General features: G+C 36.8%; 1 long non-coding RNA gene across 1 annotated transcript in view; it reads left to right on the top strand.

Annotated features, from left to right (window-relative positions):
• The first annotated feature begins 4,569 nt into the window (after nt 1-4,569).
• The window catches only part of LOC129397642 (uncharacterized), a 714,556-nt gene continuing 691,516 nt past the window's right edge, over nt 4,570-27,609 (top strand). Inside the window, exons 1-5 of the long non-coding RNA XR_010112052.1 lie at nt 4,570-9,853; nt 11,716-11,834; nt 22,645-22,795; nt 25,031-25,242; nt 25,726-26,121. This is a non-coding gene — a long non-coding RNA (uncharacterized LOC129397642). The remainder of the gene's footprint in view (nt 9,854-11,715; nt 11,835-22,644; nt 22,796-25,030; nt 25,243-25,725; nt 26,122-27,609) is intronic.

Here is a 27,609-nt window from a genome sequence, read left to right as displayed (position 1 = left end):
GCCCCACTTCCAATTTACACACAGCTGTCTTATGTCAAAATATGGCATCTTCACCAATTTTTAAGCTCTGTAGTCCTCCGGGATAGGGCTTTGCTCTAAGAAAGGTCTGACTAAGAAGGGTTGCTGGCAGACTGTTTTGCAACCTAAAAATGCACATGGTAAGCCAATGAAGTCACAGGAATACTTTCTTAAAACGGCATTGTATGTGGTTAAATTTGTTCAACATTTTTTTTCATCTTAGAAAGGTACCATTTTATCCTCATGACTCCAAAGTGTATTTAGTTTGTTGATAAAAATATGCACAGTCATGTGTATATTAAGAAATCTCTATGTGTCTTCTTTTAAGAAAGTTATCTGTATTTTGTAAGAGTACTTGTCAAGATTTCTAAAGCTTTTGAGACAAAGAGCTAACAAATAAAAAAAAAAACTCTTGTCAGTGGCTTTAATCACTGCTGCAGAACAGCCAGCTGTGCTATTTTTCGAAAGGCAAACTGGACTGCAGAGAGTGGGACAAGTCACTAAATAAGACTGAAACAGCTGTGATTCTGCAAGATGTGCCGACAGTTTCTTTAGCTTCAGGACACCAGACATTATTTGGTTTATAAAGTACCCTATGTTATTGGCTCTGCTTCTGTTTAGAAGAACAAGATATTGTGTTCTGTACACTCATTTCAGGCTCTCAAGAGTATTAAAAAACCCCATCATTCTCAGCAAACTAACACAAGAACAGAAAACCAAACACCACATGTTCTCACTCATAAGTGGGAGTTGAACAATGAGAACACATGGACACAGGGAGGGGAACATCACACACCAGGGCCTGTGGAGGGGTTGGGGGCTAGGGGAGGGATAGCATTAGGAGAAATACCTAATGTAGATGACGGGTTGATGGGTGCAGCAAACCCATGGCACGTGTATAACAAACCTGCACGTTCTGCACATGTATCCCACAACTTAACGTATAATAAAAAGGAAAGAAAAGAAAAAAGAAACAACTATGATCCAGATATTCCCTCTAACTTTCTGAGAATACATTATTATTAAACTTGCAAGATTCAGTTCTTTTGAAAGAGAATGAGCAAATAATCTGTAGCTCCTCCTAGGAGGGAGTCAATTTTCTTCTCTTTTAATCAGGTAACAAATGACAGTTATGACTTTCCCAGGAGTTTTGGTGGCTATTATGGCAATGCTATTTGCTGTTCCTATTGAGTATTGCTGTTAGTATTCCTTTGTTGCTTGTGCTACCAAAAGTTTTATCTCAGACAGAAAGAATATGTCATGTTTAGAGAGGAGGGATGTGGCAGCATCCAGAGAAGCAAATTCCTAATTAAGGACAAATTTCTAATTAAAACCTGACTTTAGCCTGGGTTTTCTTTTTATTTATTTTATTATACTTTAAGTTTTAGGGTACATGTGCACAACGTGCAGGTTAGTTACATATGTATACATGCGCCATGTTGGTGTGCTGCACCCAGTAACTCGTCATTTAGCATTAGGTATATCTCCCAGTGCTATCCCTCCCCACTCCTCCCGCCCCACAACAGGCCCCAGTGTATGATGTGCCCCTTCCTGTGTCCATGTATTCTCATTGTTCAATTCCCACCTATGAGTGAGAACATGTGGTGTTTGGTTTTTTGACCTTGTGATAGTTTGCTGAGAATGATGGTTTCCAGCTTCATCCATGTCCCTACAAAGGACATGAACTCATCATTTTTTATGGCTGCATAGTATTCTATGGTATATATTGCCACATTTTCTTAATCCAGTCTATCGTTGTTGGACATTTGGCTTGGTTCCAAGTCTTTGCTATTGTGAATAGTGCCACAATAAACATACGTGTGCATGTGTCTTTATAGCAGCATGATTTATAATCCTTTGGGTATATACCCAGTAATGGGATGGCTGGGTCAAATGGTATTTCTACTTCTAGATCCCTGAGGAATCGCCACACTGACTTCCACAAGGGTTGAACTAGTTTACAGTCCCACCAACAGTGTAAAAGTGTTCCTATTTCTCCACATCCTCTCCAGCACCTGTTGTTTCCTGACTTTTTAATGATCGCCATTCTAACTGGTGTGAGATGGTATCTCATTGTGGTTTTGATTTGCATTTCTCTGATGGCCAGTGATGATGAGCATTTTTTCATGTGTCTTTTGGCTGCATAAATTGATAGACTGCTAGCAAGACTAATAAAGAAGAAAAGAGAGAAGAATCAAATAGATGCAATAAAAAATGATAAAGGGGATATCACCACTGATCCCACAGAAATACAAACTACCATCAGAGAATACTACAAACACCTCTATGCAAATAAACTAGAAAATCTAGAAGAAATGGATAAATTCCTCGACACACACACCCTCCCAAGACTAAACCAGGAAAAAGTTGAATCTCTGAATAGACCAATAACAGGCTCTGAAATTGAGGCAATAATTAATAGCTTACCAACCAAAAAAAAGTCCAGGACCAGATGGATTCACAGCCGAATTCTACCAGAGGTACAAAGAGGAGCTGGTACCATTCCTTCTGATATTATTCCAATCAATAGAAAAAGAGGGAATCCTCCCTAACTCATTTTATGAGGTCAGCATCATCCTGATACCAAAGCCTGGCAGAGACACACACACACAAAAAAGAGAATTTTAGACCAATATCCCTGATGAACATCGATGCAAAAATCCTCAATAAAATACTGGCAAACCAAATCCAGCAGCACATCAAAAAGCTTATCCACCATGATCAAGTGGACTTCATCCCTGGGATGCAAGGCTGGTTCAACATACGCAAATCAATAAACGTAATCCAGCATATAAACAGAACCAATGACAAAAACCACATGATTATCTCCGTAGATGCAGAAAAGGCCTTTGACAAAATTCAACAACCCTTCATGCTAAAAACTCTCAATAAATTAGGTATTGATGGGATGTATCTCAAAATAATAAGAGCTATCTGTGACAAACCCACAGCAAATATCATACTGAATGGGCAAAAACTGGAAGCATTCCCTTTGAAAACTGGTACAAGACAGGGATGCCCTCTCTCACCACTCCTATTCAACATAGTGTTGGAAGTTCTGGCTAGCCTGGGTTTTCTAAATCCCAGAACTAGGGACCTTTTGAGTCAGATAATCCTTTGTCACAGGTGGATTGCAAGATGTTCAGTAGCATCCCTGGACTCTACCCACTAGATGCCAGTAGCAGCCCCTACAGGTGTGACAGCAAAGAATTCTCTAGACATTGCACAATGTCTCTGGGAGGCACAATCATTTCCCAGTTGAGAACCACTGCTTTAGCCCATTGATAGTCCTTTATAAAGGGTAACACTTTCACCATTTTTTGGTTTTCTCACATTTCATTTATGAAGATTTTCTCTGTCAAATTCCTTGTATTGTAATTTATGGCCACATTGTATGACATTGGTAATAGCCCTAGGAGGTCTGATGGTTTGGAACAAAGGATGCTTGAGCAAAGCCACATGAGAGTCAGAAGGAAGAAGCATCTTGAGCTCTGAAATAAAATGTAGAGGTGAAGAATAAATCTGGGAGCATATAATAAATTAAGTATCAGGGTGAAAATTTTAAAATGGGTTGTTGTTGCAGATAAGAGTGCTTGCAAATCTGTGTTTTCCATCCTGTGTCCCAGGACTCAGTATCTGTATTCTTTAAGAAGATAACCTGGACTGTAAAGAAGCTGATTCCCCTCAGGAACCTTGTGGGAGCCTCCTCTGAAAGCAGATCAAAGAAATGGAAAGTAGGTTTTTCCCTACCAGCAATAGAGGAGAAAGAATAGCAAAATGCACTAGAGTGGAATTGTTTTAGCCATGATATAGTCAGCCACCATGGAGCAGTGCAGTCACAGTGTCAGTCAGGGTAGGTTAAGTAAAGCTATGGTAGCAAAATGCCATTAAATCTCAGTGGCTTAAAACACAAAGGGAGATTTCTCATAGCACATGTCCATCACAGATTGGCAGGAGAGTTTTACTCTTTGTAGAATTTTATTCTATTTTATTAAAATGGTAGCCTTTTTTCTTTTTATTGATGCATAATACTTTTCCATATTGATGTACATGTGATGTTTTGATACACACATAAAATGTAATGTATTTGTAATGAACAAATCAGGGTTACTAAGATATCCATGACCTCAAACATTTCTTCTTCACCTAAACAATTTATTTCAGAGCCCAAGATATTTCTTCCTCCTGAGCTTCATGTGGCTTTCTCAAAGCTCCCTTTTCCCGGAGACCTGGGCTGATGGAACAGCCTGAATGCTTCCATCTCTGTGCCTGAGCGGGACAAAGTTCTGAAGGGCCTTTCACTTCCACACACAACTCACTGGACAAAAGTAGCCGCGAAAGGAAAGACACTAGAAATATCTGGTGAATAATGTTAACTGCAGTGTATGGTGAAAGCTACACGTGGCACCTCTCATTATATCTGAGACAGCACAACTTAAACTTATTATTGTTTTTCCAATAACGTTTTACTTTTGGGAACCTTCCACCCCAGTCCACCCTAATCTCACATCTGCCCTGGATTCCAGGCCATAGTGAATAGGTCCTGTGATGTACATGTGACTTAAGCTGGGCAAATCGCAATCTTCTTTTTCAGCTCTGTTTCATGTCATAATTCATTGGTTCAAAATTGAACACCTGACCTAAGTGGGCCAATCTGAATACTTCCCTCAGAATTTTATTATAATGGTGAAATTTTTTCTTTTTAAAAATTGATACATAATAATTGTGCATATTTGTGAGGTATGTATGATATTTTGATATATACACACAATGTGTAATGATCAAATCAGAGTTATTAAGATATGCATGGCTGGAAACATTTATCATTCCTTTGTGTTGGAAACATTTTAAATCTTCTCTCTAGCTATTTTGAAATATGTAATAAAGTAAAAGTATATTGATAACTATAGTCACCTTACTCTGCTATCAAACATTAGAACTTACACCTTCTATCTAACTGTATGTTTGTACTCATCCCTCCCATTCCCCACCCCCGCCATATACTTCCCAGTGCTCTGGTAATCATTATTCTACTCTCTACCTCCATGAAATAACTTTTAAGTCCTGCATATGAGTGAGAACATGTGATATTGTCTTTCTGTGCCTGGCTTATTTCTGTGCCTTAGAATATTAGAACTGAAAATGAGGAAAAGAAACCAGAACCAAAGACTAAAGTAATAATATATAATCTTCCAGTGATTTTAGCCATGATTTCTTCTATGTGAGCTGGAGAAACTTAATTGTAGGTAGAGAGAGAGAGAAGAAATATGGAAACAGATACCCAAGGAAGATCTGATGTGAAAGGAATCTTGTGGCTTTTGATTTCTTTGTTAGTTGCTCTAAAGTTTCCTCCTAGTTCTTGGTTTCTGTGAAATGACTGAGTATCCTTTTATAATTCACCTTTTAGCTAATGCTTGATCTAAACGGATTATTCTTCTGATACTTGCAATGAACAGAAAATCTATAACTTATTTCTAAAGAAATTTCTTTGTTTATTTATCAATTTTAGAAAGTATATCATTATTCTTCCTATGACAGATTAAAAAGTTTGTGCTCTTAGATTTTTCCCCTACTTCCTCCATTCACAAATTAACTTCTAAAAAATTTACCATCATTCTTACATTGTTACTATCCTTAATATTTACCTTCTGTTTCCTACTCTGTCACAGGTGCATTAGTTCTACATTTGAATGGATTTCATGCCCACCATCAATTACAACTTCTTCCTTCCTGATGTTTTTATTTTATTTCATTCATTTCATTTTTGACTGGCTTCATTATCAAGCAATTTTTACATACATACTCATAAGTTCCATCTTCACTGAGCTTTGTTCATTTGTGAATCTCACTCTGTTATGTTTGTGTATGTAAACAATGATCTGGCTGATATAAAATCTGGAGTTCTTATTTTTTCCCTTGAAAGTCTGTAGACATATTCTAGCACTGTCATCTGACATTGAACATTGTGATAAGATTTCTGAGGCAACTCTGTTTTTTTTCCCTCTAACTTTTAGGTGATTTGCTTTCCAATTTTAAGGCTCATTGAACTCTTTCTTGATTTTTTTTCTTTTTTTTTGGATTTATTTTTCCTTCATATATTCTTTGAGGAATACGTTCTCAGGACTCATCTTAAAGTTGGTCATTCTGTATTGTATTTTCCTGAAACAAAATATGCTGTCGACATATTTACATTTTACTTTATTTTAGGAAGATTTTACAATATATATTTGAACATATTTTTGGTTTTATTTGTTCTATTTTCAGGTTAAGAAAAACTTATGATGTGTGTATGGAATCTGCTTTCAAATCAATTTTATTTTCCTTCTTTGCTTCCTTTTCTTTATTTTTTTCTTTATTATATGTACTATTTCCTCAAGTGTTTTCTTTATATACCTCATTCTATTTCAGCAATATCTATTCTACTTCTTACTGCTTCTAATTAGTTTTAATTCTTCCAATTACTTTATTATCTTCAAGTCTCTTTTCTGCTTTTCCAGCTCAGTTTTCATCTTTCAGTGATTTGTTTGCTATACATTTTTCATATTTGTTTTGATCTAGGTTTTCAGAGAAATTAAAGTTTTTGGAATTGAATTTAAATTAATTGACATTGAATACTGCATTACCATATCAGCATCAAGATACAGATTTCCATCACTGTAGAATGTCTGTTGACCAGTGCTGCTCTAGAGCACAGGTATTGCTCTGTACTTTTGTGTGGGATATACTATGCATTTTCTGTGCTCAGCAGCAGTTACTGTTTTGTTCTTGTCTTCTGACTTCCCTCCCTACCTACCAGGCAGCATATCTAGGTTAGGGCTTTGTTCTCAGAATAATAAGACAGAGTATCTCTAGATACTAGGTTAGGGCTTTGTTCTCGCAATAATAAGACAGCATCTCTAGATACTAGGTTAGGGCTTTGTTCTCAGAACAATGAGACACAGTATCTCTAGAGACACTAAGTCAGCCCTCCTCCTGTGCTTTTCCATGCTGCAGAACTAGACCCCCACAAATATGCACCCCCTTCCTCCCATCTCCAGTCTTTGAAAGACCAAATAAAAGATCCTTCTTAGGTATCTTAGAACCCAATTAAAAAAAAAAAGCTACACATTGCTTATTACCTGGGAAATATGCATAGTTGTTTTGGTTCTCCTCCAATTGGCGTAAATGCTACTATATATAGCTGCTATTTCTCCTAGGCTCTATTTTTGGTAGTAGTCATTTTACCAGTTTTATGCTAAATGCAGCATTCTTTCCCACAGTTTCATCCTCTTTATTTATTTCAGTGATTTGCAACAAATAATGTTTTGCTCTTTTTCCTATTTTGTTTTATTGAGAGGTTATTATAAATTCTTTAAAAAGGCAGCCATGTGATGAAGATATTTGTTAGAGTAGATTGGTGTGTATGTTGTGGAAAGGAATAAGGAAGACATGGGAAGTAATTTAGAAAGCTTTAGGAGTTACATAGGCATGAGATAATCAAGGAATGAAGTAGGATGGGACTAATTCTGAAGTGTTTTTGTACATAATTGTGGACCATTACATATTTTAAGATTCAAAGGTAATTTACTAACCATTCTAAGAAAAATATCGTTGCTAAGGGAAACAGCTTTAAAAACGTTCTAGAAACACTATGCAAAACAGGCGCTTCAGGCTTTAGATATACTTTTCTTAGCTTTAGTCACACCAATAGTCTTCTCTAAAGAGGCTGATCTAAACCAGAGAGAAGATCACCTGAGGATACATCATTGAGAAAAATTTAGACACACACACACACACACACACACACACACACACAAAACAGCCAATCCATATAAAGAGTTAGATTGTTTTCTTTTTCTCTTTTCATAATGAACAGACTGATTTATTTTCACAGTTGCCTATACACCAAGCTACTAGGATGACCAGGATAAGAGGCTCAACTCAGGCTGAGTTACCCCAAACCGTGAGATTCCATTTACACTTTGGGATTTTCGTGGCTCAAGTAGTGCTCAGCTGGCGATGATTAAAGAATTCACTCGCTAATTTGATTTCTCTAGGGCTTTATTTACTCCTTCATGTAACAAATATTTACTGAGTGCCAACTATATGCCAGGCATTGCTTTAGGTCGTGGGATAGCTCAGGGAACAAGAATTGAATGCATTTGTCTCTAGTAACTTCCTTTCTTCAAGCCTTTAATCATTAAACTGTAACAGTTAATGTCTGTGTGTATAACAGAATCAGGAACATTAGCCAGATACTATTCATACATAAGAGAAATTTATTTTATATAGAATTCCCTTAGTCTTCCCCTTCTGTTCTTCAAATGTTCCTACTAAAAAAAAAAATTAGTTTTCAGACATCTTTGAAAAGATAATCAGAATCTTTTGAATAATATAAAATACCCTTCGTAATAGCTCTAGTCAATGTATTTTTTTTTTTTTTTTTTGGTCAGTAATTGTGTATTTTGTGCAATTTTACATTCTGGTCTTCTTCCATTTTATCCTTGGTAGAAAAAAACCTACCCTATAAATCATGACAAAGACTACAGAAAGAAATAGCTTGGATTTTTGCCAATCTTGGTAGTGTACTTTTAAATCAAGAAAATGTTCTAAAACCAATATTTAAATAGCACATTTGGCAAATTGTTCTGTCCTGAATAAAATGGATGACATTTTTTGAAGAGGAGGAGAAATGGGAAACAGAGAGGAAGTTCAAGAAGCCATTCTCTGTGAGCTGGCTTTCCTATGTTGCAAAATAGTCCCCTTCAAGGGCCTTCAACATCCTCAATCTCTTTTTTCCATTACTGGCAATCCTCTTTTCTTCTTTTTGCACTTTGTTTCTGAGTGTATTGCAAAATTGCTACCTCAATTTATTTTTTTCTAGGAGCCTTTTCAAGGCACTTTCTGACTAGTTATTCTGACTAGTAATAACTAGTTTCTGACTGGTTATTCTGACTAGTTATTCTGACTAGTAATAACTAGTTTCTGACTAGTTATTACTAGTTATTGAGGTAACTTTTCTGCAATGTCCAGCCATATCATTTGTGTAAAGTCTCTGGTGTATCTTTCCCTTTCTCACTGATGCTGACCCTCTCCTGCTCTTGGCTGTAATGCAGAGACGCACCTTTGATATTCTGACCCTTCTCATGTGCCCTTCTCACCCACCTTAGCGCCCTCCCCACTTCCCTCCACTGCATTGTTACTTTCAAAGAGATCCATAGCTTTTTTCCTACTATCTAAGCAAATGATAGCCTCGCCCTTGCTGACTACCTCTACAAACCTCTTGCCTATCTTATCTTTCAACTCTTTAAATGTTTCTTATGTAAGTATTGGATGCCATTAAAATTCATTGAAAGAGCAAGGGGCAAATAATAGAGAGAATGACACAATTGGAAACTTGGTCAGTTTATCTGAACTCATCTGGTATAAATTTTCCATTTACATTGGGAACATGATTGCATGTGAGGTCTAGAGAGTTGAGGACAGAAAAACGTGTATCAGATGTGCCACCTTAATAATAGCTACTTGTGTCATGTTCTTACTGCTAGAGAGGCATGGCACAATTCACTTCAAAAATAATTTCTACTTTATTCTTCACAACAGCTCTATCAGAAAAATGAGAAATGGAAAGATGAAGAAGCTAATAATTTACTCAAGATCAAACTGCCAAGAAGTGACCAAACTGCCTTGGATTCAGATCCAAATCGGCTGGACTTCCCCACTTACGCTTATGACAGCTGAGCCACACCACCTTCCCAAGTTCATCCAGTGCTCTCTCTACTCTGTCAAACTGGCTTCCCTGAAATAATTTGTATTTCTTATCCACAGTGGGATAAATTAGAGAAACCATAGCCAGGTGTGTAAGTGGAAAGATTGACTAATAGACATCTGGTAGAGCAAACAGCCTAAGTCTGCAATATCTCTCTCAACTCTGTCTTTATTCAAGTGTATGAGATGGTGGTAATCATCAATGTTCCCCAGTATCAGTACCTAATATTTAAAAGGGTTATCATGTTGGGCCATGCGTTTGGGCTTGATGATTCACAAGAGGTGAAGAGAACTTCAACTCTCAATTGCAATCCCAATGCATTTGTCATGATGCTGAGTTACACAGAACTAGGGCACATGTAAAATAAATACCTCTTTTTGTTCCAAGCCCTGTGAGCATTTTTCTTGATGCATTTGGATTTCTCCAGTAAGAAAATGACAATGTAAAGCCATTCTTTACATTCAATGTTGTGAGTTTGAACAAAGGGCTGTGAGACTGCTATGATGTGAAAGCTGGCAAAGTTCACAGAACAAAGGAGGGCAAAGCCCCCTTAAAATCACAGCATTCCACTTCATTTTACTTTGTGTTGTTATGCTGAAAACTGAATTTGCTAGTTTGCAAGTAGATATAATGGCCAGTAGAGCTTGGTCAACTCATTAGTTAGTGTGTTTTAAAGCAAGAGATTGGAAAAAACAAAGAACAGATTTAAACTCATATAAAATCAGCTCTGTACTGAAAAGAATTCTTACTTTCATTCAGAGTCATATAAAAAAGTTTATTTTCATGACCAAAAAGTGATACTTCATAAAATTTGATAGCATTGCTTTGATTGAAGTATTATTTTTGCACTCTTGTTACCAGTTGTAGGGATGACAACACCCTTAAAAATAGCAGTAACACTCCAATATATATTCAACAACCCAATATCTATTTGGTTGGCTTATATAAGAGTTGGCTTATATTGAGGATTGGGAAAGATTGAGAGTTAAAAACATAAATGTCTCTCTTTATAGGCAAGCACAGTTTTTTCTAATAATCCTGGGATTCTCTGTGCTGCCATCTCATCAGGAACATCAGGCAGCATTAAAGCTCATAGCCAAGGGGATATCCGAGAATTTGACACACAAAGTAATAGGAAATTCATGGCTTCAATCTAGTTTTCTTTGAGGGAATGAGGTGCTTTTTCAGGATGCTGTGTTCTTTCTTATATAGCCAAGATAATCTATTAAATCTATTCCACTGACATAACATACAAGTGAGAGGGAGAAGCTGTTCCCAAAGAAGTGGTTAAGACAAAAGCCATTTTACAAGATGTTATTACTGAAAAGCAAACCTCCATAAATTCTATTTATCAAGACATGCACTTCCACAGTAGTTGATTTGTTTTTATTAATGTATTTCCCCATCACAATCCAAAAACTTGAAGCACCTAGTTTCCAGTTAAGAGTAGCAAAATATTAAGTTACAAAAATACTGATAATGAGCAAAAAACTTGAATGTTGGACAATAGAAAAGAAAGAGACTAAGACATAAAGTGATTATTCTGAAGAAGTTTGGTATTGGATATAGGACCTTCTGAAACATAGAAAAACCAGCAAATTACTCAGAACCAGGACTATAAATGTGATAAGCACCTGGACGAAAGATGTCTCCAATGTCACAGCTACATAAAAGTTTCACCAATTCCAATATTACTTTTGAATATTAGAACCAAATTATAATGTATATTTACATGATATAATATCTATGGATTTAATGCATTATATAAGATATATTGTTATATGTATACATTCAATATACATAAATTCATCAAATATATATGAGCATATGTATATGCATAAATATGTATATAATTATATATATATGCACTTATAACATATGTATGAATATTATAGGCATATTTCTCTATATTATCCAATGTGTTAACTATTTTTTAATTGTATATATAGGTTATTCTTTAGTGTGTGTTCAGTCACATGCATCTAAACTTGAAGTCCTTATGAATTCAAGACTAAGAGAACCTCTTCAGCTGATGTTAGCCTAGTGATCACTCCTGTTAAACTTTCTGGTAGGTGGTAACTAATTGCTTTAACAAATGTTGTTTGTTACTGAATGCCTGACATATTCCAGGCCCAATAACTAGTGAACAAAACAGATATGGTTCTTGACTTTTTGAAGCTTACATTTAGGATAGAAGATGTACAGTCAAATTGAAAATTGCAATAAATATTCTAAAAGGTAACAGAAAGGATGTTGTGTTAGTAGAAACTGGGTAATTTAAAAGCATAGGAGGTTTAATTGGCTCATAGTTCCACAGGCTGTATGGGAAGCATGGCTGGGGAAGAAGCATCAGGAAACTTATAATCATGGTGGAAGATAAAGGGGAAGCAGGCACATCTTACATGGTGGGAGCAGGAGCAAGAGCGGGCAAGGAGATGCCACATACCTTTAAACAGCCAGATCTCATGATAACTCACTCACTATTGCAAGAACAATACCGGGGGGAAACCTGCCCCTATGATCCAATCACCTCCCACCAGGCTGCACTTCCAACATTAAGGATTACAATTTGACATGAGATTTGGGTAGTGACACAGATTCAAACCATATCAGATGTGTTACAGGTTGAGGGGTCAACAAAGCTTCCCAGAGGCAGGCATATTTAAGCTGAGATCTAAGCTTGAAGTGGAGGAAGAGCATTACAGGCAGAAGAAATAATATGCAAAAAATTCTGGACCTAGAAGAAGGTTCAGTGTCATCCAGAAAATACGGTTGCTAACTTTTCTAAAGCATAATGAATGACAGCCACAAAATGTGGTTAAAGAGATCAGCAGGGCCCAGATCATGAATGCCTCCCTTGAAGACCCTGCTAAGGAATTTGGATTCTTTCAACGTGCAATGAGAAGATCTCCTTGACATCTGTGTGGAAAATGAACTGGGGTAGGCAAGACTGAAAAAAGTGGAGACAGACTAGAAACGTATCCAGTAGCCCTAGTGAGAGATGGTAGACTATGCTAGAGGTAGTGGAGATAAAAAATGAGGTGTTATTAGGGGATAAAATCAACTAGAATGGGCTATCAAGGTTTCAAGAAAAACTACCAGGTTGTGACCTGAGCAATCAGCTTCATCATGGTGCCATTAAGTGTGATGGGAAAGGTCAGGGGAGAAATAGGTTTGGTGAATAAAAACAAAAACACGATTCTGTTTAACATATGTTAATATGCATTCAAATGGAGATTCAAAAGCAGTCTCTCAACTTTGGCACTATTGTCATTTTGAGCCAAGATAAGTCTTTGGGTGGGGGCTCTCCTGGGCATTTTAGGAAGTTTTGCAGTATTCTTGGCCTCTACCCACTAGAAACCAGAGGTAGCCCACTCATGTTATGGCAACCAAAAATATCTTCAGACACTGCCAAATACCCACTGGGGATAAACACCACCACCAACTGAGAACCACTGGGTTAGAAATATAATTTGGAAGTTGTGGGAATATAGATGAAATTTAGAATTCATGAACGTGGAAGAAATCATTTAGGAAGTTTTGGTTACATCAAAATGGTATATCAAATAAACACAGAAAGTCCTGCACTATCTTTGAAATAATTGATAAAATATAACAAGATTATACAGTTAATGCTGAGAGCATAGGAAAGAAAGAAAATCCCCAGGCATTAGGATATATATATATTCCATATATATATATCTATTCCACATATATCTATCTATGGAATAGATATCTATCCATAGATATCTATCTATTCCACATATATCTATCTGTTCCATAGATATCTATTCCACATATATCTATCTATTCCATTCCATAGATATCTATCTATTCCACATATATCTATCTATTCCATTCCATAGATATCTATCTATTCCACATATATCTATCCCACAGATATCTATCTATTCCACATATATCTATTCCTAGATATCTATCAATTCCATATATATATCTATACATATCTATCTATTCCATATATATATCTATAGATATCTGTCTATTCCATATATATATCTATAGATATCTATCCATAGGCATATATCTATAGATATCTATCCATAGAGATATATCTATAGATATCTATCCATAGATATATCTGTATAGATATCTATCCATAGATATATCTCTATAGATATCTATTCCACAGATATATCTCTATAGATATCTATTCCACAGATATATCTCTATAGATATCTATTCCACAGATATATCTCTATAGATATCTATTCCATAGATATATCTCTATAGATATCTATTCCACAGATATATATCTCTATAGATATCTATTCCATAGATATATCTCTATTCCATAGAGATATATCTATTCCATAGAGATATATATATATATTCCATAGATATATATATTCCATAGATATATATATATTCCATAGATACACACACACACACAAACACACACACACTACAATAAGGAGATACATATATATATATCTGTAATCTTTGGTTCATGGCAAATGAATTCTTTACATGTTAATTTTTAATTATGTACTTCTTTCTGTGGGGCTTGTTTTTTTTGCTGGTGTTTTCCATACCTAGCTGTTAGTGAGAATGACCATCCAGAGAAATTTTGCATTTCTTCCATGCTTCCCAAGGGTGTCCCAAGGGTCAACTTTTATATTACTCCCTCAGCTAGAGGTTTCTGACCTTCTGGGGTACTGCAAATCTGTACTCCAAACCAAAATGACATAGGTTCATTTGATTGTTTAGAGACTTTTTCCTAGACACTGGACAAATATGAGCTTCCATGTCAAATACTGGGTCAATGGGTGGATATTTAATGCCTACCTTTCACTGAAGCTTCAAATTACTATGATCCGGACTTTATTGAAGGAGTTTTTCATAAAAAGCTCTGAATATCTGGCTTGGACAGTCCATACATAGGTATTAAAATCCAAGCCCCATGGCTATTTCCAAGTGTAGTAACACTCCACTTCTGTTACCAAAACTACCAAAGCATCCACTCCATGCTTATTAAGTTTCATTCCTTAAGAAAAAGTATATATATATATCTATACACACACACACACTCTAGGATATATATATTACATTATATATGTTACATTATATATATTAGATATATATACACACACACTGGGGTATATATATATATAAAGAGGATATATTCATAAAAAGATTACCTTTAAGATCTCTTTAATAATAGCCATACATTTCTCTATAATCTGTGATATTTTCTTGGCTCTGTCTTCCAGTTTCCTAAGTTTCTGCCTAGTAATAACCTACCATTTGAGATTATATATATATATATATATATATATATATATATATATCCCAGTGTGTGTGTGTGTGTGTGTGTGTGTGTATGCATATACATTTTTTTTAAGGAATGAAACTCAGTAAGCATGGAGTGGATGCTTTGGTAGTTTTGGTAACGGAGGTGGAGTGTTACTACACCTGGAAATAGCCATGGGGCTTGGATTTTAATACCTATGTATGGACTTCCCAAGGCAAATATTCAGAGCTCTTTATGAAAAGCTCCTTCAGTAAAGTCTGGACCATAGTAAATTGAAGATTCAGAGAAAGGTGGGCATTAAATATCCACCCATTGACCCAGCATTTGACATGGAAGCTCATATTTGTCTAGTGTCTAGGAAAAAGTCTCTAAGCAATCAAATGAACCTATGTCATTTTGGTTTGGAGTACAAATTTGCAGTACCCGAGAAGGTCAGAACCCTCCAACTGAGACAGTAATATAAAAGTTGACCCTTGGGATACCCTTGGGAAGCATGGAAGAAATGCAAAATTTCTCTGGATGGTCATTCTCACTAACAGCTAGGTATAGAAAACACCAGCAAGAAAAGCAAGCCCCACAGAAAGAAGTACATAATTAAAAATTAACATGTAAACAATTCATTTGCCACGAACCAAAGATTACGGACACAATAAAAAGGAAAATTATCACTGTAATTATTTGAATGAATAAATAATCTGAAGCAGACTATAATGGTAATATGGAAAATGATAAAAATATTGAAAGAAATTAACACGTAACAGAACAACAGACGGTGAAGAAACAGAATTGTTGAAATAATTATAATAAGTTAAATTACAAAGACAATGGAAATCAATTGGTAGGTTATTACGAGGCAGAAACTTAGGAAATTGGAAGATAGAGTCAAGAAAATATCACAGTTTATAGACAAATGGATGGCTATTATTAAAGAGAGATTAAAGTTAATCTCTTTATGAAGAAAGCAGGAGAATTACTAATACACATCTGTTAGGAATTCCAAAAAGATAGGATAGAATGAAGGGAGAAGTGACAGCAATTGAAGAGAAAATGCCTATGAATTTTCAAAATTGATCAAAGGTGTACATTCTCAAATTGAAGAAAAAACCAAAATCTCAATCAATATAAATAATTCAGTATAGGTGCAGTGAAGAAACACTGCAGAACACTAAGAATATCTTTAAAAGAGAGATTTTCTAAGTAAAGAGAATCGTGACAGATGAGAAGTGGGTCTAAAACCAATTCCTTAGGAACTTCAGCAATTACAGAAGGCAAATTAAGCATATGAAAATATTTTAGAAATTAATATGTTAATACATGTGTTCCTATGTAGTTTTGATACTCACTGCAGGCAAGTGGAAAAAGAAAAAAACTCAAACTACCTAAAGAAAATTTTTTACCTCTAGGGCACATGCCCAATATATCTAACATGAGGATTACAGCTAATCTGCTTCTTGATATGTTAGTTTGATCTTGGGACCCTTTGTCTCTCCCTATTACAACACAGATCAAATCAAAGAAACTCAACCTTGGCTCCAGAGATTTCACTCAGTGTTAAGAAACATGATTATCTTAATTTTTAAGTTTGCTTTTATTCCATTAAACTGATGAGGTGTCAACTCTGTTAAGTGAAGAAAACAATTTTTTAGATTTATAGAACTGAGGTAGAAAGTGGAATGTGACTCTAGAGGAGGGGCTTGGACACTGGACTAAATTGAGCTAAAACAGGGACAGGGCAGAAACACCTTTTCATAAGACACACCTGCCAATGTCATGTCAGTTTACTATTGCCATGGCAACATCCAGGAGTTACTGCCCCTTTCCATGGCAACAACCTGACAACCTAGAAGTTACCAGCCCTTTTCTAGAAATTTCTGCATAATCTGCCCCTTAATTTGCACATAATTAAAACTTGGTATAAATACGACTGCAGAACTGCCTCTGAGTGCTACACTTAGCACACTGCCTGTGGGGTAACCCTGCTCCATAAGGAGCAGGACCTCTGCTGCTGCTGTGCACTGCCCTCTCAATAAAAATTGCTGTCCAACACCACTGGCTCCTCCTTGCATTCTTTTCTGGGTGAAGTCAGGAATCCTCCCAGGCTACGCCCCAATTTTGGGGCTCGCCTGCCCTGCATCAGAACTGAAAAAAATCAAATGTGGTCTTTATAGTATTTTTTATTTTCTTTGCATGCTATTATATTTGGTAAATATTGCATGAGTAGTTGAAATTGATATATTATCTGAATCTTAGAAAATTTTATATGTAACTGTTAATGTTATCTCTTAAAATCATTTTTAGAATTCCCAATGACTTTTAAAATTTTATTTTGTTTCTGACCATAGACTGATTTATTTTTAATGTTTTTCACTTTAGTAATATTACCACCAATTTAGTTGACATAGACATTATTTTATATTCTTTTTCTATGCTCTCCTACTCATGACACATATATTTTATTGTCAACATTATTATTTTTAATATTTCTGTATCATCTGACTTTAGATATATCTCCATAAGTAGCAAATCTCTAAATTTGGTTTTGCAGTTCAATTTGAGAGTCCTTGCTTTTAATTAAATCAATTTTAGTCATCTTATTATAAATATTATTGCCCTTGGTATAATGTTAATTTCATACTGTCATTTTTTTTTTTAGGTTACACATTTCTATTTTATCACCTGCCTAGTAAACCATGTTTTATTTACTCATATTAATAAAAACTAATCTTTGTAGTTGCCAGGTTTATTGAGCACTTTCTATGTGCCAGATACTTTGCAAAGATTTTCTCTTTTAAGCCTTATATCCACCTGTGAGGAAAGTGCTATTATTGTCTCTGATGCATGGGCAAGGAGACTAAGCCTGAGAAAAATAGGCAGCTCCCCTAAGATCACAACAAATGCAGAAAGCAGAGTTGGATTCAAACAAGTGTCAGACTCCAGAGCCAGTGTTCTTAACTGGGAGGCTACGCTCCCCCATATATTAATGCAATTAATTTTTATAATAACTCTGTGAGATGTTATTACGATATTTTACAGATGAAGAAAATGGTGCCCAGAGAGGTTGAGGACATTGCTCAATTTCACAAAGCTAGTGAGCAGTAGGCCTGGGAATCTAGTCCCTGAGGGGTGACTGGGAAACTTGGAGGTTCAGTGTTTCCTTAGGAAATGATTGGGAAGGTGGATGTTTTAATTGTTTAGTAATTTACCAAGAGACAACGAAGCATAGTGGTGAAGAATCCAATACTGAGGCTAGACAAGTTCTGAGTTTGAATCCCAGTTAGGCCACTTCCTTGCCTGGTATCTTTGGACAAGTTGCCAAACTACTGAACCCTAAGTTCTTCATCTGTAAAGTGAGAATAAAAATAGCAATACCTAGCTGACTGGACTGTTGTGAGGATGAAATAGGATAATGCATTTAAATTGCCTAGAACACAGCCACCAGCATAGAGAAATTGCTATAAATGTTAATTCTGAAAAAGAATAGAAGCGGGATCCTCCCCTCAGGCAGGCATTTTCCGCACTCCTGCATCTTCCACATCACCTATCCTCTATTGATTGCTTCCCTCTGGTGAATCTCTTCTACTCAAGAAAAGCTTTGGTTCTTGCTCAGATTTAAGATCCTGAGAATGCACAGGATATTGGTGAGACTTCATAGGTATTTGATTATAAAGTACTTGGTATTTGATACTAAGTATTGGTATCAAATTCTCTTCATAAGTATTTGATTTAAATGTGTTCTTTGTTTATTTATTATTTCTTTACCTCTAAGCTTTTTGTCCCTGGATTCTGCAGGTTTTTCTTTATGAGTGTTTATTTAGCTTTAGATTTTGTATATTTAAAGACAATATCTCAGTAACGTTTATTTTTCCTGAAAATGTGTGTAGTTTTTAACTGTGTTAATATTAAAACCTGAACCTTAAAAAAATTTATTTAGCTCAGGAGTTTGCTATCTGCCTTCTTCTTTGAATAATACTGCATTTTTATTCATAACTTTAGTTTGGATCTTGAATCTCAGAAGAATTCTAATCAGTTGAGCTTTCTGCTTATGGAAAGAATTTCAGCAATGCCTCAGAATAAGGGAGGGGCAATGCTGCGTCCATGGATGGATTACCTTGGCCTTCTCAGAGGATGGTTTAGATATTTCTACAAAAACAGCAGTCTTTATTATAATCCACTAGCTATACTGACAAAATAGAATAACTTTGGTTAAAGTAATCAAGTGAGAGGAAATACGGTGTAGTGGAGAGAACACTGCTTGGGGTGGGGGTTAGGGAAATTCACTTCACCTGAAACTGATGCCAACATGACCATTTGTGGATGACTTTGGACAAGTCCGCCCAACTTCTACAGGCTTTATTTTGTTCATGTTGCATGTTAGTACAGCTTCCACCTCTTCTAATTCTATAGTTGTATCTTATTGGGAGATCTCATTACTCTAGATTAAATTTTATGTTCTAAAATTTTAAATCATTCAATTAATATGAGGAATGGATGCTACTTTGAAGACTTTGGAATCAAAAGGAATATATTTTTTTCTGTTCTAATACTTGAAGAGATTTCATGTGGAAGAGGGTAAAGAATTATTCAAAGCTTTCCTCAAAAACAAAAACAGAACTGTTGTTTGGAAGTTATAGCAATCCTAATTTCATGTTAATTTTATAAACCCTTTCACAATAGAGCTGTACATAAATTCTCTGCTTCTGAGGACACTTGAGAAGAGACCGAATCCCTTGTGAGATGGGTGAAGTGGATCTGACTCTGGGCTTTAGATCAGCGGTTTCTAAGCCTTGAAGATGCATGTCCTGTCAGACACTCACTGGGAGAGAAAAATTGAGGCAAGGGAAAAATTGGTGACAAGAAAGAAGAACAAATATATAGAGAGATCAGGGACATTTAAGAGTACTCTTTTCAGCCTTTTGTGGAAAAATACTGTGTTCCTGTTGCACATTAATCACTTATTAATTAAATATATTTAATGAGTGCCTAATTTACAAACGACAGCTTATAAATGTGCCTAAAGCTTACATTGTTGTGGGGAAAGGCAGATGATAAACTGAACAAATAGTAACATAGAATGTTAACTGGTCATAAGTGGAATGAGAAAAAAAATAAAACAACGTGAGGAAGTGAAAGATCAGCAGTGCTACAGCCGGGGGATTTAATTGTAAGTTGGGTGATTCCGGAAGACCTCAGTGAGAAGGTGAACATTTAGGAAACGCTGGAAAGCAGTGAGGAAGTGAACTACACATGCATTTGGGGGAAGAGCATTCCAAACGAAGGGAACATCCACTGCAAATGTCCTGAGGGGCACTGCTTTGTTCTGGAAAAAAACAAAAGGTCAGCATGGCTGCAGTAAAGGGAGCCACGGTGAGAGTTGCAAAGGATGGTGTCAGAGAAGTGACAAAGGACGGGGCCATGTGGGGACTTATGTGCCCTTGTAAGGATTTGGGCTTTTACTCTGATGGATTTTGAACAAAGAGGTGACTGGACCTAACTTCTTTTTCAATAGGATCACTTTGGTTGATGTCTGTTGAATACACTGTAGGGAACAAGAGCAGAAGCAGGGAGGCCCGGTAGGAAGCGGTTTTGGTGATCCAGGTGAATGATGACGGTGGTTTGGATCACAGTGAGAGCAGTGACAGTAAACATAAGTGGTCAGATGCCTGACACATTTTGAAGATGGAATTAACAGACTTTATGTTGGTCTCAGAGAAACAGAAGCGTCAACAACGACCAAGACAGAAAATAGCACAGGTTAGGCAAGTATTGTAGGGGTAGGGGTTGGGGAAGGAAGTTTACTTCCGGGCATTTTAAGTTTGGGGTATTTATTAGTCATGGAGGAGTCTGAAAAAGAGTAGCTGGCCAGGCATAATGTCTCATGCCTGTAATCTCAGCACTTTGGGAGACTGAGGCAGGAGGATCACTTGAGCTCAGGTGTTTGAGACAAGCCTAGGCAAGACAGTGAGACCCCATCTGTACAAAAAACAGAAAAAAATTAGCCTGGCATGGTGATATGTGCTTGTAGTTCCAGCTACTCAGGAGGCTGGAGTGGGAGGGTTGCTTGAGCCTGGGAGGTCAAGGATGCAGTAAGCTGTCATTGCACCAGTGAGACCCTGTCTGAAAAAAAAAAAAAAAAGTAGCCAATGAGACAAGTGGAAAAAGTAAAAAAAAGTAGCAGAGGAAGCTGTGTCTGAGGACTGAGAATTGACTATGACTATTCATTAGTGAGCTTAACATAGTAAAAACATGGTATTTTAATCTTACGGGACCACCATTGTTATATGTGGTCTGGTGTTGGCGAAATGTCCTTATGTGCCACATGACTTTATATACTGAAATGTGGTTTAAGATGATAAGAAATTAACTTTAAAATTCACTTAACTTGAAAAATCTAATATTTTTACAGTAATTTTCTTTTTTTTCATTATACTTTAAGTTCTAGGGTACATGTATACAACGTGCAGGTTTGTTACATATGTATACATGTGCCATGTTGGTGTGCTGCACCCATTAACTCGTCATTTACATTAGGTATATCTCCTAATGCTATCCCTCTCCACTCCCCCCACCCCACGACAGGCCCCTGTGTGTCATGTTCCCCACCCTGTGTCCAGTTGTTCTCATTGTTCAATTCCCACCTATGAGTGAGAATATGCGGTGTTTGGTTTTCTGTCCTTGTGATAGTTTGCTCAGAATGATGGTTTTTACAGTAATTTTCAATGCTCCATATCCTTTTCCCTGCATCTTTCCCTATCTCAGCCCTAGAGGAAGATCTATTCATGACAAGGGAGAATAATTAACACCCTAAAGACTTGTTTGCATGATGTGTGACCAAACCAATGAGAAAGTCAAGAGTGCCTTGAATTCATCTCCTATTATATTTTACGGAATGATCCATTAGATAAGTTATGCATTTTTATGTGATACCTATCACCATAGTGCAGAATTTTATTATTATAAAGAGCCATATTTAACGATGAAAATATAAACAATATGGATTTATAATTTTCCTAATGAACCTTCTTAACTTGGGGTTAACTTAATTACATTAACCTTCTTAATTCTCAAGGATTCATGAATTTGTCAAAGAGACTAACGTGCCAATATTCCAGTTTATTCTGTGGAAGAATATCCTTATTTGGTCAAGAGAAGAGGTAAATTAAAAAAAAAATTCTTTAAAAAAGATTCCTGGCCTTAAAAACAGAAACTCCTGAGACTTTAATGAGAAAGCACCTCGTGTTGGTGGGGATATTTTAGTGAAACTCCCAACAGAATGCCTGGGGCTTCTTTCTTTTCACTGACAAGAGTCTGTGAATATCACAGATGATGGTAGGCCTCTGATACACAGAACGCAAAGACCAAATTGTATGGTAAATTTTAGATTATTGTATTTTATATAGGGAGTTCTCGTTCTGTGTTTAGAGGATGATCAGACATCCCTAAGGTACCACTTTGGCTTATGTTCTATATAGTTTTTTGTTTCTGTCATACTGTCCTTGACTTTTCTTGTTCTGCCTCCTCTGATGACTTTCAGTCAATCAAATGATGCATATTTATTGATGATCTTCCATACTTGCATGTTTTCTGTCACCTGTCTAATCATTAGGCAGTAGGACTGACCAAAGGAAAAAAAAAATAGGACTGGAGAAAATGGATGGAAATGGGGACTGGAAGAAAATAAGTAAATCCTGGAATAAACTAATGGAATAAACTAATACACCCGAGGAATATAGGATCTGATTTCTACATCACAAGAGGTGAGGAAATATCAGTGAGATGTGGTGCTGAGACCTGAGAGCAGCAACAAGCATTTGTTTATGGCACTGTGCTAAACAGATGCTGTGCAGACGACATGGATGAATAAAATAAAATCTGCCCTTAAGAAGTCGAGCATCTTGTACACACTAGGTGGTATGTGAAAAGTAGAATTAAAGTATCAAGTGGCTTCCTAATAAAAGTACAGTAATTAGGGAATAGCTATTGCACGAACTGTGTAATCTACAGCCAAAATATTAGTAAAATTTGAATCCAAAATTTTACTTTATGAAATGCCCCCTTGTTGAAGATTTTATTGCCATTCATTTTTTAAAAAATATCTCCAATCATCCAAACTGAAGAAAATGAGCTTTCATTTCAGTCTGGGTAAGTGAAGAAGTGAAGCAATAACCATCTCCCACCTCTGCTCCTGGGCCTGTGTGCTGGTAGCACCCTCCAGTCCCATTCTGCTGGAGGAGAGGTTAAGAAACAGCCCAGAACCAACCCAAATGTCCATCAATGATAGACTGGATTAAGAAAATGTGGCACATATACACCATGGAATTCTATGTAGCCATAAAAAAGGATGAGTTCATGTCCTTTGTAGGGACATGGATGAAGCTGGAAACCATCATTCTTAGAAAACTATCGCAAGGACAAAAAACCAAACACCACATGTTCTCACTCATAGGTGGGAATTGAACAATGAGAACACTTGGACACAGGAAGGGGAACATCACACACTGGGGCCTGTCATGGGGTGGGGGAAGTGGGGAGGGATAGCATTAGGAGATATATCTAATGTAAATGACGAGTTACTGGGTGCAGCACACCAACATGGCACATGTATACATATGTAACAAACCTGCATGTTCTGCACATGTACCCTAGAACTTAATGTATAATTAGAAAAAAAAAAAAAGAAAAAGAAACAGCCCAAGGTCAGCTTTCAGAGCATTTTAGTTAGCTGTGAAAACTAGCACCTTTCCTTGCCTGGGAGACCAGTGATAGAAGTGACCTCCTGGAACTCTTAAATCTCTGTCAGGATATTTGCCTGCCTGAACTTGATAGGAGGGAATAAAAATTGTGCTTCCTTTCAGGCTAATTGACATGTTCACTGGGTCCCCATGTATGCTTTTCTGTAATCCACCTCCAAGCACAGAGATTGAATCTGAAACCTGGAAATTAACTTGGATATTCGTAACGAAGTTGACATAAGCAACGTCAGATAGGCAGAAGTAAGCACTACTAAGCACCGAAATCAAATCACTGTTCAATCACCTGCAATAGTTGGTCAGGAAGCATTTATTTACTATTTTTACAGACCATTACATTTCCAAATGCTTCCACAGAATTCATTCTAATTAGAGCAAATTATTCACTTGGTAGATGTTAGCTTTGATCCTGAATAACCTTTACATTATGTTCATTTTTTTCCTTTGCCAACGATTAGCCTACTCTATAAATCTAGGTGTTACTGGAAAGGGGTCCTGATCCAGACCCCAAGAAGAGGGTTCTTGGGTCTTGCACAAGAGAGAATTCAGAGTAGGTCCACAGAGTAAGGTGAAAGCAAGTTTATTAAGAAAGTGAAGGAATAAAAGAATGGCTACTCCATAGACAGAACAGCGGCATGGGCTGCTGCTCTGTATACTTGTTGTTATTTCTTGATTATATATTAAACAAGGGGTGGATTATTCATGAGTTTTCTAAGAAAGGGGTGGGGAGCTCCCCCAACTGAGGGTTCCTCCCATGTTTCTAGATCATCTAGGGTAACATCCAGACATTGCCATGGTATTTGTAAACTGTCATGGGCTGGTGGGAGAGTCTTTTATCCTGTTGATGCATTATAATTAGCATAGAATGAGCAGTGAGGATTACCACAGGTCACTTTCATTGCTCTCTTGGTTTTGGCCAGCTTCTTTGCTGCATTCTCTTTTATCAGTAGGGTCTTTGTGACCTGTATCTTGCTTTCTCATCCTGTGACTAAGAATGCCTCACCCCCTGGGAATGCAGCCCAGCAGGTCTCAGCCTCATTTTATCCAGCCCCTGTTCAACCTTGAGCCAGTCCAGTTCCAATGCCTCTGACACAGGTAGAAAGAAGAAATACCGAAACAAACCTGTACAAGTGCAGCATTTGTGTGGCATTTCTTTTGATGTGTGTTTTGTGCAGATGAAACAAACATTAAAATTTTCAGAGATTTCTTTTATAACAGTAAATGTGTCCTATTTGTTTCCAGCTCTTTGACATTGGACAAATTTTTATTGTTGCTTGATCATCAGGGTGAATAATCTGCTTTTCTGATTGGAGCTTGGATTTAATCACACTTCAAAAAATTATTTCATCTCAATGAATAATAGGAAGAACTTCTGCAACATTTCATAAAGCTGGCATTAATGTGATGACTTTAGCCTAATTACAAAGCTGTGTAATAAAATTTTACAATTCAAGGTGAGACTATCATGATAAAGGCTAATCATAATGAATGCTTGTGGGTGCTACTTGCTTTCTTCCTCTAAGTAATACACACCACTAAATTCAATGGAATTCAGGCAGAATCACTGGTTCCCACCCTTCTTGTTCATAATTCATTTTCTGTATTTTTCTTCATCTGTGGTTTGCTGTAGTTTTTTTCAGCTAGTTCTGACCTTGGAGTGTTTTTTTTTTCTTTCTGGATAACAGTGTGGACAAGCATCTGCTTCTGCAGTTGCTAATGCCAAGGTTATTTGCCAAGAACAGAACACAGGTTTCTCAACATTTTGCAAGTAAATGACTCTTAAACAAATTCATGAGAATGAGAATATTTTGCAGTTAAAAAATAATAAAAAATATGTTCACCACTTGTGGAGATGAGAGATGTTCATAAATTATACATTTGCTTCTCGAACGGGCACAAAATCTCTACCTGTCTCACCTCTCACTTTCCTTACTCAGGTGTCTGCGTTTGATCTCGTGAAAGTTTCAGAATGGGCCTGGCGCGGTGGCTCATGCCTGCAATCCCAGCACTTTGGGAGGCCAAGGTGGGCGGATCACCTGAGGTCAGGAGTTGGAGACCAGCCTGACCAACATGGAGAAACCCCGTCTCTACTAAAAATACAAAATTAGCCGGGCGTGGTGACGCATGCCTGTAATCCCAGCTACTCGGGAGGCTGAGGCAAGATAATTGCTTGAACCCGGGAGGCGGAGGTTGCGGTGAGCCGAGGTCGTGCCATTGCACTCCAGTCCAGCCTGGGCAACAAGAGTGAAACTCCGTCTCAAAAAAAAAAGTTTCAGAATGATGGCCAAAACAACATTTCTCATTTAGCATAGTAACACAGATCTTCGTGGGAGGTAAGCAGCAGCTTATTTTTTCATAGTTCTTAATTTTAATGCATCTTTTAAGTACATCGGCCTTCAGGGTTATCCGTATTTTGTACTGATGTGGGTACTATTGGGTGTGACATGTTTCAGGAAGATAGGTAAGGACTTGGCCCATATTTTCAGAAGAAAAAAAGTCAACATTATGGGCAGCCAATGCTTAAATCTCCACTTCCCATTTTTAAGAAGTGTCTATGGCCACCCCTCTTTCCCATACAGATTCTGAAAGATTGAAGGAGGTTGGCACAGGGGATAAGAAGTCCCAGCAGGCTATTTCTTTCATGATTTATTTTTTTACTTCCTGACATCTCTGATGCTTATTTTGACCTGACATCACCTGTGAAATGCTGTTAGGGGACACAGGTGTGCTCACTATTGTGCTTTGTGTCCTCCCTGCCCACGCATCTCCAGAGAGGGTTATGCAAACCAAATACAGTTATTTTATACTTTTCAATTCCAGTGAAGTTATGGGACGCTTTGTTAGAAATGCTTCTAGGAAAAAAATAAAATTAACCCAGATTAAATTTTAGTTATCATTGCCAACTTCTCATCTTTTGTAACTTCATTAGGAAATTTTATGAAAAGCTTCTTACCGACCTCTTTATAAACATTTTTTTCCTTTTCCACAAAATGTTGCCTTAAAATTTGTATAGAATAAAAATCTTAACTGGCTTTAACATGGTGATTATGAATGGATTTTGCATACTCTTAAAATGAGTTCTTCATAAACCAATTAACTAATTTTGTAGGTTAATTTGATAACCCAACTGGGTTATCAAAGAAGTTTCCCTTATGTGGACATAGTTTTTGTACTGAATGTATCTATATAAGCTACTTTAAATCATTTCTGAATTTCTTATTGTTAAGAAATAAGTGACATTTGGCTGGGTACAGTGGCTCACACTTATAATTCCAGCACTTTGGGAAGCCAATGCAGGCGGATCACTTGAGGTCAGGAGTTTGAGACCAGCCTGGCCAACATGGTGCAACCCTGTCTCTGTTAAAAATACAAAAAAATTAGCCGAGTGTGATGGCAGGCACCTGTAATCCCAGCTACTTGAGATGCTGAGGCCGAAGAGTCCCTTGAACCCAGGGGGCAGAGCTGAGATCTCGCCACTGCACTTCAGTCTGGGACAGAGTGAGACTCTGACTCAAACAAACAAACAATCACACAAAAAGAAATAAATAAGTGACATTTCCCCCACCTAAAATCATGGCATCCTTTTTAGTTAGCCATGTGGATTCCACGATACTGAACTTGACATGAAAAATCTTGATAGTCAAAAAAATCATTGCAACTATTAAACAAATATCTATTTTTCCCAATTCCTGAATAAAATATTCAAACTATACCAGTTAATTTTAATAAACTCACATTAGGACAAAATATCATAAGAAAAATTTTAAAGCATATCCAACATTTTGACAGATTAACACCAAACCATATCTTACACAAATGAA

Source organism: Pan paniscus, chromosome 3, assembly GCF_029289425.2.
Source record: "Pan paniscus chromosome 3, NHGRI_mPanPan1-v2.0_pri, whole genome shotgun sequence".
Lineage (NCBI taxonomy): Eukaryota > Metazoa > Chordata > Mammalia > Primates > Hominidae > Pan > Pan paniscus.
This window is presented reverse-complemented; position numbering and strand designations above follow the sequence as displayed.